This window comes from Schistocerca gregaria, chromosome 1 (assembly GCF_023897955.1).
Source record: "Schistocerca gregaria isolate iqSchGreg1 chromosome 1, iqSchGreg1.2, whole genome shotgun sequence".
NCBI lineage: Eukaryota > Metazoa > Arthropoda > Insecta > Orthoptera > Acrididae > Schistocerca > Schistocerca gregaria.
Genome location: NC_064920.1, coordinates 656,432,404 through 656,445,798, shown reverse-complemented (window position 1 = coordinate 656,445,798; position 13,395 = coordinate 656,432,404). Strand labels below are relative to the sequence as shown.

Genomic DNA, 13,395 nt, shown 5'->3' with positions numbered 1-13,395 from the left:
TAGCGGCACTTTCTTTTGCTAAAAATGACATTGGAAAGGAGAGATAATTTGTGAACTATAAATTGTGAATAGGTGTGACTTTTAGGAACAACAGATAATGTGATACACTTAACAATGACTGCTAACAGTGAAGGTAGAACCATGGACATAGGCGGTATAAGTACGCACAACAATTTAACCAACAATGTTGATTCTAAAAACATTTTGTCAATTTTGTTAAATAACAGTAGCTTAAATTGTGACAAACAAACTTGGGGAACTGGAGGTTATCACACCAATGGGCAGCCATGAACCAGTAATGGTTGGACTAAGTCAATCATTTGAGTAGATCATGGCAATGAATGATGATGTTAAACAGCAAGCTAGAAAGCAAACTGATGTTCCTAAATAAGAATTAAATCAAGAGGAGGATCTAATCCAAAAGAATGCACAAGAAAGCTGAGAAGCATCAGACAAGTCACAAAAGGAACTCATCAGTATGATCAAGGGGAAACAGGATGAATTATGTAGAAAAGTTATGATGGAACAATCCAAGCTTGAGCCAGAGATAGTGGTCATATTTGCATAAGGTGTGCCTGCTTGTGTGCGTTTCTAAAGAAGGCTGTAGCCAACAGCTCAGCATGTAACAGTCTTCTCGTTGTGCCAGTCTGCAACTCAGCGTAAGTTCTTTATAGTGAGTCGCAATTATCCTTTTCATACTACTGCTGATATTTTAACCTGGACTTTCCATTGTTTGGATGCACAATAAAACCGCACTCAATCAGGTGCGAAATAAAATTGATGAACACACTGCTGAGAACACGACAATAAAGAGTGATTGTTCACAGCATAAACACTCACTTGTTAAAATGGTGGTTGGTGTACAGAAACAATGCAGATGCTTGGCCACTAAATTTGAACACTTGCAGCAATCTCTTTATATAAATGTGTGCTGTAAGAATTTAAAAAAATCAGTAAAAGGTGCAGAAGAAATGGTGAGAGCAACACAAAATTTGATTGTTGATACCAGTATTGGTACATACAAGGTTCACTAATTCAAACACACTCAAGGGTTGCATCCCATTGCTTTGATGCACCAGTACAAACACAGTTTCCCAACGTTTCATTCCATGACCTCATTGTCGATGGGACGTTAAACACTAATCTCCTCCTCCAACATTTCATTCCAAGAAACGAACAAATTTTTGTGTGACCAATTTGAGTAACAGAGCACATATCCAATAAATGTATTCGCAGTTGCAAATAATGACAACCATCAGCTGTAGAATAGAAAGACAATAATGAAATTTTGTGCCATCCCAGTACACAAACCCGCATTTCCTGCTTATCACGGGCGGTCATCTATCCATGCATGACTCATGACCAGACCTAAACTTCCATATGTCATCAACCATGCACCTATGACTTGGACTAACATCCATTATGTATATTCCGATACAGGTGAGATCTTGCACTTGCAAGTCACATGCTCTTTATCGACAGAGAAATACGATATTGCAGTGTCTGTGTTATTTTGAATACAATGCGAAGTTCCTTTGGACATTTACCGTATTTCATAATGACTTAGTTGCCGCACTGCCTGTTCCTTTGCATGTCCAAAGGAGCTTTGCATTGTAAGTGGTACAACAAAACAAAAAAACAAAAAAAGGTTCAAATGGCTCTGAGCACTATGAGACTTAACTTCTAAGGTCATCAGTCCCCTAGAACTTAGAACTAATTAAACCTAACTAACCTAAGGACACCACACACATCCATGCCAGAGGCAGGATTCGAACCTGCAACCGTAGTGTTCACACGGTTCCAGACTGTAGACTGAAGCGCCTAGAACCACTCGGCCACCCCAGTCGGCAGTACAACACAGGCACTGCAATGTCACAGTGCACATATGAGTGGAATGAGAGTAGCTGATAGTTACATTAATTCCAGTGAATTTCAAGCAACCTTTTTGAATAAATTTTGGCCTGCTCAACAACAGTGTACAATCAGATCAAAATTACTGATGCTGCCACCACACGACCACAGTCAAGGACCATTTGTGGATTTTTGCAGAGGTACTGGGACTATAATGTGCATCTGGATGTGCCTGTCAAAGACACAGAACTCACAGAGATTCTGTTTATGAGAGATTAGCTCTCACAAAAAAAGATATAGACAACGTATATTTTTGATTGCAATTCAAATTGAAACCCTTAACACAGAAATAATGCAGTGTGAGAGCAATCTTCCTGATATAAGAAACACTGTCAATGAAGAGCCACAAGATTAACATCATAATGAATGGAACTTCAGGGCATCAAATCAGTTGAATGATCATAACAAACAAAGAAGATATGATGACCACAACAACAATAAAACAGAAAGCAAGTGTTATCATCACAAATTCTTAAGGAACAACAATCTTGGGACTTACAATCAACTTGCACAACATAGACGTGACCCACTCTGGAACTGAATGCTCAGACAACGGGTCACCTATAGCAATACAAACTATCAACATGACAATGGAAGGGATGTCATGCAAGACTTATGCCATTACACCAATTGTTACAGTGGAAGTGTGCAGAGCTGATGTTGATATCTTACTGGACTCTGGGTCAGTGGCACACACAATAACAGAAAATAATTTCAGGAACTCAATGATCACCTAAAGATGCCTATTTTTTTGCTAAATTGAGAAAGAATCATAACCAGAGCTGGCAATCAAAGCAAGCCAATTAGAGAACAAGTCCTGTTGAAACATCAAATTTTGGGAGATGATTTTGAACACTGGAATTGTATTCAGTACAGACTGGATGATAAAAAACGCAACTGATTCAATTTTGTTCAAGGATGTTCTTATGTGAAGTATCACAAAGAAGAGATGAAGATTTACTTTAGAGGAATTGTAGATGAAGACTGTGCAGGTGCTGCAAGCATGAACCTATATTTTATTACTATGAAAGAAGATACGGGAGTTGTGATTCTGCAATTTCAGGAAAAAGACTGCAAAGATGTGGTATAAGATGAATGATGCTGTTGTAGCTATTCAAGCAAAATTAAATAAATTTAAAAAAAAATATGCCAAGTATCAAAAGGAAGAGTTTAGAAAAGTATTGCAGTACCACCAGGATTTATTTTCATCCCAACCTGGACTAATTAAAGGAGGTATTTCCAAATCAAAACTTCATGAAGTATTTCATACAAAATCTTACTCTATGTCACCAGCCAAGAAACCTGCTTTTGACAACGAGCTTCAGAGAACAGGAATCCCATCCATGCAGTAACGAGGCAAAACAGAATTGCCAAAATTGTATGGACTGTCAGAGAAATTACGAGATACTTTTTTTGTAAAGTGATCAACTCTAGCATCTAGAGGAGTTATTACAACAATTTAATGGTGCAAGTATTTGAGCAGTTTAGTCCTCACGAGCAGTTACTGACAACTTTTACTACACCTAGAAAGCTAAAAATACTCTGTTTTTCTACTAAATGGCAGGAACTATCAATTAAGAGATCCTCATTTGGTTAGAATTTATTGTTTGCCATGTTTATGAGAGTACTCAATCAGGTATTAGGGTAAGAGCTACTTAAGTTCATCATTGCCTATGTTGATGATATGTAAGTAGTTCAGTACTGTAGGAGGAATTTCTTGACAGCTTACATTGTGTTATAAGTACATTTTAGACAGCTGGAGTCAACATAATATTGAGGAAGTTGGGGTTGGAAAGAAGTAAATAAGATTTCTTGGACACATGATTATGCAAGAAGATATTGAACTCGACTCACAAAAGAGAAAGACAACTGAGTAATTCCCTTTACTGATGTGACAAATACAGATGAAAGGATAGTTAAGATTTGCTGGATATTATCACTTCTTCACTGGGCACAGCCTTTCATCATCTAACATACTGAAATTACAAAGGAAAGATCCAGTATGGATCTGAGGGAGTGAAATAACAGAAAGCTTTTGAAGTTATCTACTTCAAGTGTACTAGGTCAATGGCCGAACTGAGCATCACACAACTGCCTTCACCAGTAGAGCATTAACTGTGTGGGGAAAGAAAATACATTGTTACTGAGATAAAAGCATTGGTATTCATTTGGGGGTTTTACTAAGTGTTGAGTCTATCTGCTTCGAAGACATATCATGGTGTGTGCTTGGAAGACATGTCATGATATGCACAAAAAATGTAAACTGACATGCAGTCAATTGACAAGATGGGCACTTGCATTTCAACAATACCACTTTGAAATTGAATATAAACCAAGAAGAGATAGTGTTATTTGTGACGTACCATCATGATGATCCAAAAATATAGATGAAGTAAATATAGCACAATCAAAGGTGAAAGAAAGTTGTACAAACTCCATGAAGGTTTTACCAGCTGAGAAAGAATTTAAGAAGCTACTTAGGAAAATTAAGATTCAACAGGATGCAGATGAGTTCTTGAAGATGATCCAAGACAAGTGTGATGATCCCTTAGAACTGAAGATCTGCATCTATTATTCCAAGCATCAGGACGTGTCATACCAGAAGGAGAGCCCGGATTCCGATCACTGGAGACTGTGTGTGCCCACTACTGCAATAGATGATTTGATTAAATATACAAACCAGTTATAAACATTTCAGATCGAAATACTTTACGCTGAAGTTGGAAGAACATGTGACTTTTAATAACTTGGCTTGTGGAGTACGTGCAGTACCAAAACCAAAATTGCTAACTATGCAACATAAGTAATTCACATATTATGTGACATCTAATAAACCAGGTCAGTTAATAGTATCTTTTTGGTGTGCAACCAAAATCTAAGGGAAACTTATCACAAGTGCTGGTAGTCTTAGTAATTTAAAAATATGTCAATTTCTAACTGTTGCAAATACCAGCAGAACTCAACAAATAAACACAGGATTATGTCATGCATACTGCAGGACGGCACAAAAAGAACACGGATTTGACTTGGGTAGTATCAGTGGTGGGACTGGAATGGCGGGCTAAAGGACATGTTGTTTTGTAGGTCAAAGTATCCAGTTTCAGTCACAATGGTGCAGTGGACCCTGCGTCATTGCAAATTTGCTGTTGAACATTTATTCAAAAGTAATGACTCTGCAATCACAGTGCAATGGTTTTTCCGTACACACTTCAATGTTCCACAAAAGGGTTCGATACCTGACCACAACACAATATTGTATTGGGTTACCTCTTTTCGCACAACTGAGTCAGTCACAAAGCAGATAACACCTGGTCGTTCTTGCACAGTGGAAACACAGGAAAATGTTGATAAAGTAAGAGCACCTGTTCTGCAAAGTCCTCGTCGCTCCACTAGGTGGTGTGCTACAACTCCAGGCTTGTCTCGTCACTCGCTGCAGTGCATCCTGAAGGATAAGTTACCTTTTCATCCTTACAAAATTATGATTGTGCATATGATCCACTACCCTGATTATGGTGAACGGAGACAGCTTTGTGAGAAAATGACTGATATTCTTGCTGCTAATGATGTGTTGATGTGAGTGATGAAGTGGACTTTCACTTAGACAGTTATGTAAACAATTAAAACAGTCACTATTGGGCAGCAAATAACACACAAGAAGGGCATAAAAAACCACTGCACAGTGTGGTGTGAAGTGTTCAAAGGGGGAATCGTTGGGTCTTATTTTTTTTCAAGAAGGCGGTGTTAGTGAAACAGTGAATGCTGCACGTTATGTTGCAATGCTTTAAAATTTCATGCTGCCACAACTGGACACTACAGGGATAAACATGGCACACATGTCGTTCCAACAAGATGAAGCTACAGCTCACAAGGCTAATGATTCGATGACAGTTGCTCAAGAAATGTTTCCTCAAGATGTAATCTCACATTTCAGTGATGTCCACTGGCCAGCACACTCACCAGATTTGTATATTCGTGACTTCATCTTATGGGATTACCTAAAAAGTAAGTGTACTGCAACAAACCTCGTACACTCAATTACATGAAAGCTGCGATATGTCAAGAAATTGCTGTTGTTTCACATAAGTTGTCGAAAGCTATGACAATTTTTCACCATAATGTAGGAGGACTTACAAACAAAGTAAACACAATTTCTGTTGTTTAAGATGATCCACAAGAGATAAAGGATTCTGATGTTCTATGCTTTAGTGCACAACACATGAGTAATGTTGAAATGTTATATAGCTCAGTGGTTACTATCTAGCAGCACATTACTGTAGATCTATCATGAAGAATGGTGGCGTAGTAATATACTTAAAAAATAACATATCATATACCACATTAGATTTAAAGAGTCATTGTATTGAACAAGATATTGAAATATGTGGTATAGAAATTAGTATAAGTGGCTGTACAGTTGTAGTGTTAGCACTATACAGAACTCCCTCACAGGGAAGCCAGTGAGCCAGTGTACTCAAAATCTAAGAATCTAATAGTTACAGATGATTTAAATGTAGATGTCCTAAATGAAAGCAATGCTAAAGCGAGTTAGACCATCTAGTTAATTCTTATAATCTGATGACAGTAGTAAATTTTCCAACTAGAGTTACCGAGAACTGTCAAAGTCTGATTGACAATATATTTATAGGTAAGTCAAGAGTCAACAATATCAGTGTACGTCCAGTTCTTGGCCTTTCTGATCATGGAGTTCAGTTGCTTACTTTCACTGACATCAATCTGTGCAACAGTTATGAGAATTCTTGGAAATATTTTAGGATAATAATAGATGAAACCGTCAAAAATTTCAACAACAGCCTGCAAGAGATAGATTGGAGTCAGTTTTCAATGAAGCAGATGTGAACAAAAAGTATACTCCATTTCTAAATGAATTTATGTCTGTTTTTCAAGCCACCTTCCCTTAAAAAAATTAGAAACAGTCTATCACTAAACCATGGATCACTGCAGGGATAAAAACATCCTGCAGAACAAAGAGGATGCTATATAATTCCCTCAGAACTTGTAATGATCCAAAAAAACATCAGCACTACAAACTTCACTGCAGCCTCCTAAAGAAGGTAACAAATAAGTCAAAAAATATGTGCTGTAAGTCTGAAATTGGTAAGTCTGACAACAAAATAAAAACAATTTGGTATGTAATAAAGTGGGAAACAGGCAAAAAATGTGGAACAGGACACCCATAGAACTTAAACACGGTACCAATATCGTAAAGAAACCTGAAATGGTTGCAGAAATCTTCAACAGGCACTTTTTGTCAGCAGCAGACAAGACAGGCTGTAAAGGTTCTGTTGATGAGTCATTAGCTCTTCTACAGACAGCTATCAGTAACAGACCCCCCACAGGTACCCTTATCTCATGTTACAGTAAAAGAGATTGAAAGAATTATTACCTCATTAAAAAATAAAAAGTCTAGATGTGGACAACATTTTCTGTAAAATATTGAAATGTTGCTACAAATATATAAGTCCAGTCTTATGAAACATATTCAATTCATCGCTGCAAGAAGGAATTGTCCCTGACAGGCAAAAACAATCTGTAGTGATACCACTCTTTAAAAAAGGTGAGAAAGACAATGTTACAAATTATTGCCCAATCTCCCTTTTAACTATCTTGTCAAAAATTCTTGAAAAACTGATGTACAGGTTGATTGTCAATTATCTCAGCTTCCACAATATCCTAAACAAAAGTCAGTTTGGTTTTCGTGCGGGTCTTTGTACAGAAAAAGCAAATATTCTCTTTCACCAATCATGTTCCGGAAGCCACAAAGAAAAAGATGTCTCCAGTAGGTATTTTTTGTGATGTCTCTAAAGCCTTTGATTGTGTCAATGATCTAATTCTTTGGAAAAAAGCAAGATATTATGTTTTGGGTGGTATCGTTGGTTCATAGCTCCAGTCATACGTAAAGGACCGAAAGCAGACTGTAATGCTGAATGGCACATCCAGATAACCTGCCTCATCTGACGGGAGGCACAGACTCTGTTTTGGGTCCACTACTGTTTCTCATCTTCATTAATGATCTCCCACTTTGTTCTGATACAAAGAGTAAATTTACTCTTTTTACAGATGACACTACATTTCTAATTGATGATTTTACAGATAACAATCTTGAACAAACTACAAACGAAGTTTTCAGTGATTTAGTAAATTGGTTTTCTTCAAATGGTCTCTCACTCAATACAGATAAAACCCCCTTACATGAGATTCCATACTCCGCAAAGAAATCTGGAAGAAATTAACATTAAGTGTAGAGATCAAGCAATACAAAAAGTTGAGGTTACAAAATTCCTGGATGCTTATATAGATAGCAAATGTAATTGGTAGACACACATTCTTCATCTTTACAAAACACTTAGTTCAGCAATATTTGCACTACGGGTTATTGCTTCTGTGGCTGATGTAGATACCATTAAGGCTTCTTACTTCAGTTACATTCATTCATTAATGTCATATGCTATTATATTCTGGGGGAACCAACATCTCGCAAAGAAAATTTTCACTGCACAAAAGAAAAGCATACAGAATTATGAGTGGTGTCCATCATAGACACTCTTGTAGATGCTTGTTTCAAAAGATGGGGATCCTTACCACCGCCTCACAGTATATCTTTTCTTTGTTGACCTTTGTCTGTAATAACCCTTCTATCTATGAAGATAACAGCCAATTTCATGACTATTACACAAGGACCAAAAACAGTCTGCACATTGAATTGAAAAGTCTCACTATCGTTCAAAAAAGAGCTTACTACTCCAGTATTAAGCTGTTTAATGCTCTCCCACCACACATCAAATGCCTTAACAATAGATCGCCAACATTCAAACAAACTCTCAAGGAGTACCCAATTGAGAAATCTTTTTATATAATTGATGAATATGTGGAAGAAAATGTATATAATCACTAACTTGCAAGTGTTGTATAAATAGTGTAATTAATTTTGTTTTGAATAGGCATATGAAAATTGTTTATTGGTATTTCTGTATTTGCGTTGGAATAGTGAACTTATCTTGATTCCTGTATATATTACTCATCCTTAACATGTGAAACAAAAACTTCTGTTAATTGAATGTGCTGTTGTTTAGTTGGTATCTTATTTACATTGTATCTTTTTGTTGCGTTTATGTAAGATATATTTCAGGCGTGTACAATCAGATACATTCCATATCATATATATGTTATCCTTAATATGAGAAAAACAATTATCTGTTTATTGACTGTGCTCTTGTCTATTGATTTTATGTACATTGTATCTTTATTGTATGTATTTATACAAGTTATGCTTGAACTATGTACAATTTGACACATTCCATATCCTAGCAATTCACTCGCTTCCAGGATTCCAGGATCTACAGAACATGAAATAAATAAAAAAATAAATAAATGCATTTACAATTAAATTCAGGTATGCAGCTGTGCAAATAAAATTTCCTCCGCTGTAGTGGTACTGCACAAGTGGGTCACAGTTGCTGCTGTTGGATTTCATAAATTCTTTCCACAACCAGACAGAAAGTTCAGTAAGTAAGAACAACTCTCCAGTTGAGCTAAAGACAGTCATCTGACCGCAGCGCATAAGAGACTCCTTGGGTAAATGTTGTGGGACCCTGAAGCACATGGGAGGACTGGTGGGGGAATGTCTAATTAGGTCTATGAGAGTCTCTACTCATGAGGTGGAATGTAAGCTGTGCATGTAGTTATATTCAGTGATGCATGGATGATAACTACTACTGCATGCAAGCTGACTGTGAGTAGGATGGTTGAGCTGTGGCATGTGTTACTATTGAATGATGCCCATTACCCTTAGCACTGTCACCACTACCACCATCTTTCCTGTGGAGAGAGTCGGTTCCTACTGCAGGGACATCAATACTTTTGTTTTGAAATCTCTCTCCCGTGCACACAGGTACAGTGGTATTTTCTGTGCTATGAATTTTAACTCCAGAATATAAGTTATGAACTGATTCACATTTCATTGAATTATAGGTGCCATTGATCAGGGAGGCCTTTTTCTTTGTCATGGTGATATGCAGCAGATGAAAAAGGAAAGTTCAATGGGCTACCTGGTTTCTCCATAACGACACGTCTGCAACATTGCATAACCATCAGCAAGTGGCATTCCTCAATGATCCAATAGTTTTAAACCAATTTCAGTTTTGGTTGGCTTTTGACTGTGTCTTTTTCTCTATCTGAAGCTGGTGTGGGTTGCACTGAGAAAGATTCTAAGTTTTCAGCTTCTCGAGACTGAATATTTTCATTTGGAAAGCTCGCTGGTTTTGGTGAACCTGAGGACTCAAAGGGAATTTTCCCTTTGTAAATTCAACTAGAACTACATTTATTTGTACCCAGCTCTGATGTTTCAGTTTGGGCTGATGCATTGCTTTATGTGAAATTTTTCATAGGAGTTGTTGCGAGGAATGTGCCAAATGCTAGAAGTTACATCACTTTAAGGACTTTATTGGCCTCATTATAATGGGGTCTCCTCGTCACTGTCAATTTGTGAATTTTTCTTTCTTCCACATAAAAACAGAAATTCCTGATCCAGATGGCATGTCTCATCTGCCTCTAATTCAAACATACCACATACAGCTTCACCATCTTTTGTGCATGCATCCAGGACAGCAATACTCAATTTTCCAATAATTTGGTTATTAACCATACAGCCAACTTCAAGATCAGCCAGTGCTGAGTTCTGTGTGCCCAAGTGCATTTATTTATAACCTGAAATGTTAAAACCATTTTATTCAAAGATACACTGTGGAGTAAAAGGCTCGAGCACTATCAGAGACAATACAGTCTTCATAATTGCATCAGTCACAGATAAATCTTTCACATCCAAGATAAATATGTAGCAAGTACCTAGTCAACAAAATTCACAGTGCTCGAAAATTAGGAGCTTAATTATTAGAAAGGATGATAAAGTTTGGAAAGACGGGCAGCAAAGATTCAGAACAAAAATTCCTCTAAGACTGTAGATGTGAAAGAAGTTGTTTCCACGAAACATTGAGATGGAATCTGTCATCTGGTTTGAGCAAGTTGTCTGAAAATTGGATTTCTGCAGCTTCCTCAATTACAGCATCCCGATAGGATGAGACTGTGGCTAGTACCTTGACCTTCCTGTACTCTCTGGAATGGCCAGTGGACATACAACATTCAAGTCACCACAGATTTGTTGGGATGCAGAAGGTTGTATGTGTGTATGTGTGTGTGTGTGTGTGTGTGTGTGTGTGTGTGTGTGTGTGTGTGCAGTTGTTGTTCATTGCACCATTATTGTTCATTGTGTACGGTTTGTCCCACTCATCTTTTACCATCATAGATAGCCACCTTTTGTTAAAGGAGGTCATCTTTGACAGGTCATCTTTGACAGGTCATAGAAGAGCTGCTATCTTGGCTAGAGGGTCGAATATTACATCTAACTTACGATTCATGATCTGGGCAATTTTTGAATAAACATTTTCCACATATGGAGGAAAGGCTATAGACTTTAAATGTCTTTTGTTTTCCTCTCCCTTTGGTTGGACTGTTGTTTCTGCTTGCAGAGCTTACTTAATCTGATGTATTCACAGAGAATGGGTACATAAAACCTCCTACAGGTGTACCAGCTTGCTGTGTATGCTGTCAGTGTCACTCACAAAGCTATACTTTTGCAACTTCCTGGCAAATTAAAACTGTGTGCCAGACTGTAGTCTGAAACCAGAACATGTTCCTTTTCCAAGCAAATGCTTTACTGACTGAGTTAGTCAGGCACAATGTTCAACATGCCCTCACAGCTTTACTTCTGCCAGTACCTCTCAACTACCCCCACTACAGAGGCTCAAATCTCTTTCTTTTGGAAGGTAACAGAATCGTCTGATCACAGCTCCTAGGCTCAAAGGCTCAATCTACTAGTACCTTAGTCAAATTCATTGTGGCTCTCCAACGTACACTATGTGATCAAAAGTATCCGGATCCCTGGCTGAAAATTACTTACAAGTTTGTGCACCCTTCATCGGTAATGCTGGAAATCAATAGGATTCAGGTTAGGATTTTGTGCAGGCCAGTCCATTACAAGGATGTTATTATCATGTAAGCACACCGTTACAAGCCATGCATTATGAACAGGCGTTTGATCATGTTGAAAGATGCAATCGCTGTACCTGAATTGCTCTTCAACAGTGGAAAGCAAGAAGGTACTTAAAACATCAATGTGGGCCTGTGCTGTGATAGTGGCATGCAAAACAACAAGGGGTGCAAGCCCCCTCTATGAAAAACATGACCACACCATAATACTACTGCCTCCGAATTTTAATGTTGGAACTACACATGCTGGCAGATGACGTTCGCCGGGCATTTGTCATACCAACACCCTGCCATCAGATCGCCACATTGTGTACTATGGTTTGTCACTTCACACAACGTTTTCCCTCTGTTTAGTCATCCAATGTTTACGCTCCTTACACAAAGTTAGGTGTCGTTTGGCATTTATTAGTGTGATAAGTGGCTTATGAACAGCCGCTCGACCACGAAATCAAAGTTTACTCACCTCCCCCCACCTAACTGTCATCGTACTTGCAATAGATTCTGATGCAGTTTGGAATTTCTGTGTGATGGATAGATGTCTGCCTATTACACATTATGATCCTCTCCAACTGTCGGCTGTCACTGTCAATCAATGTACGTTTTTGTGCTGTATGTGTCCCTTCACGTTTCCACTTCACTATCACATTGGAAACAGTGGACCTAGAGATGTTTAGGAGTGTGGAAATCTCGCATACAGATGTGTGACAATCACCTGACCACGTTTGAAGTCCATGAGTTCTGCGGAGCGCCCCATTCTGCTCTCACAATGTCTAATGACTACTGAGGAAACTGATATGGAATACCTGGCAGTAGGTGGCAGCAAAATGCACCTAATGTGAAAATGTATGTTTTTAGGGGTGTCTGGATACTTTTGATAACATAGTGTACCTTGCAGGCCTACTTGTCAGAGCGGCCTACAGTACTTTCTCTGTAAGTCAAAGAGGCCTGGTCCAGAACTAACTTTTAATCCACAAGTCATGTTCAATCAGGCATGTGCTCAGCTGTAGGTTGATCTATTAAAAAAAAAACTTTGGAAACCGTGAAACTTTTGTTCAGAATTTTTTTCTGAGATGCTTGCCCTGCAACTTAAATTTAATAGCTCTTACACATTCGAGAAAAGTTGATAAGAGGGGCTGGAAGGAACATCAATTTAAGGTCTATCTTTGGGAGGTCAATGACAGAACACTACATATAGATGATGGAAGTTTCAGTTATTACTAATGTCTGGCACACAGACTGAACAGCGAATGGACAGATAAAAAAACTACTCACCAAGCAGAAGAATACATATATAAAAGTATTTAAATTTGCAAGCTTTTGGAGCCAGTGGCTGCCTCTTCTGGCAGAAGGGTCGAAGAGAAAAGTAGGGGAGTGAAGGAAAAGGACAGGTGAGGTTAGGAAAAAGGCGAGTTCAGGAAAGTT

General features: G+C 38.1%; 1 protein-coding gene across 6 annotated transcripts in view; it reads right to left on the bottom strand.

Moving 5' to 3' along the window:
* LOC126361500 (protein UBASH3A homolog) overlaps window positions 1-13,395 on the bottom strand; it is a 248,795-nt gene that overhangs the window by 140,606 nt on the left and 94,794 nt on the right. The window lies entirely within an intron of this gene.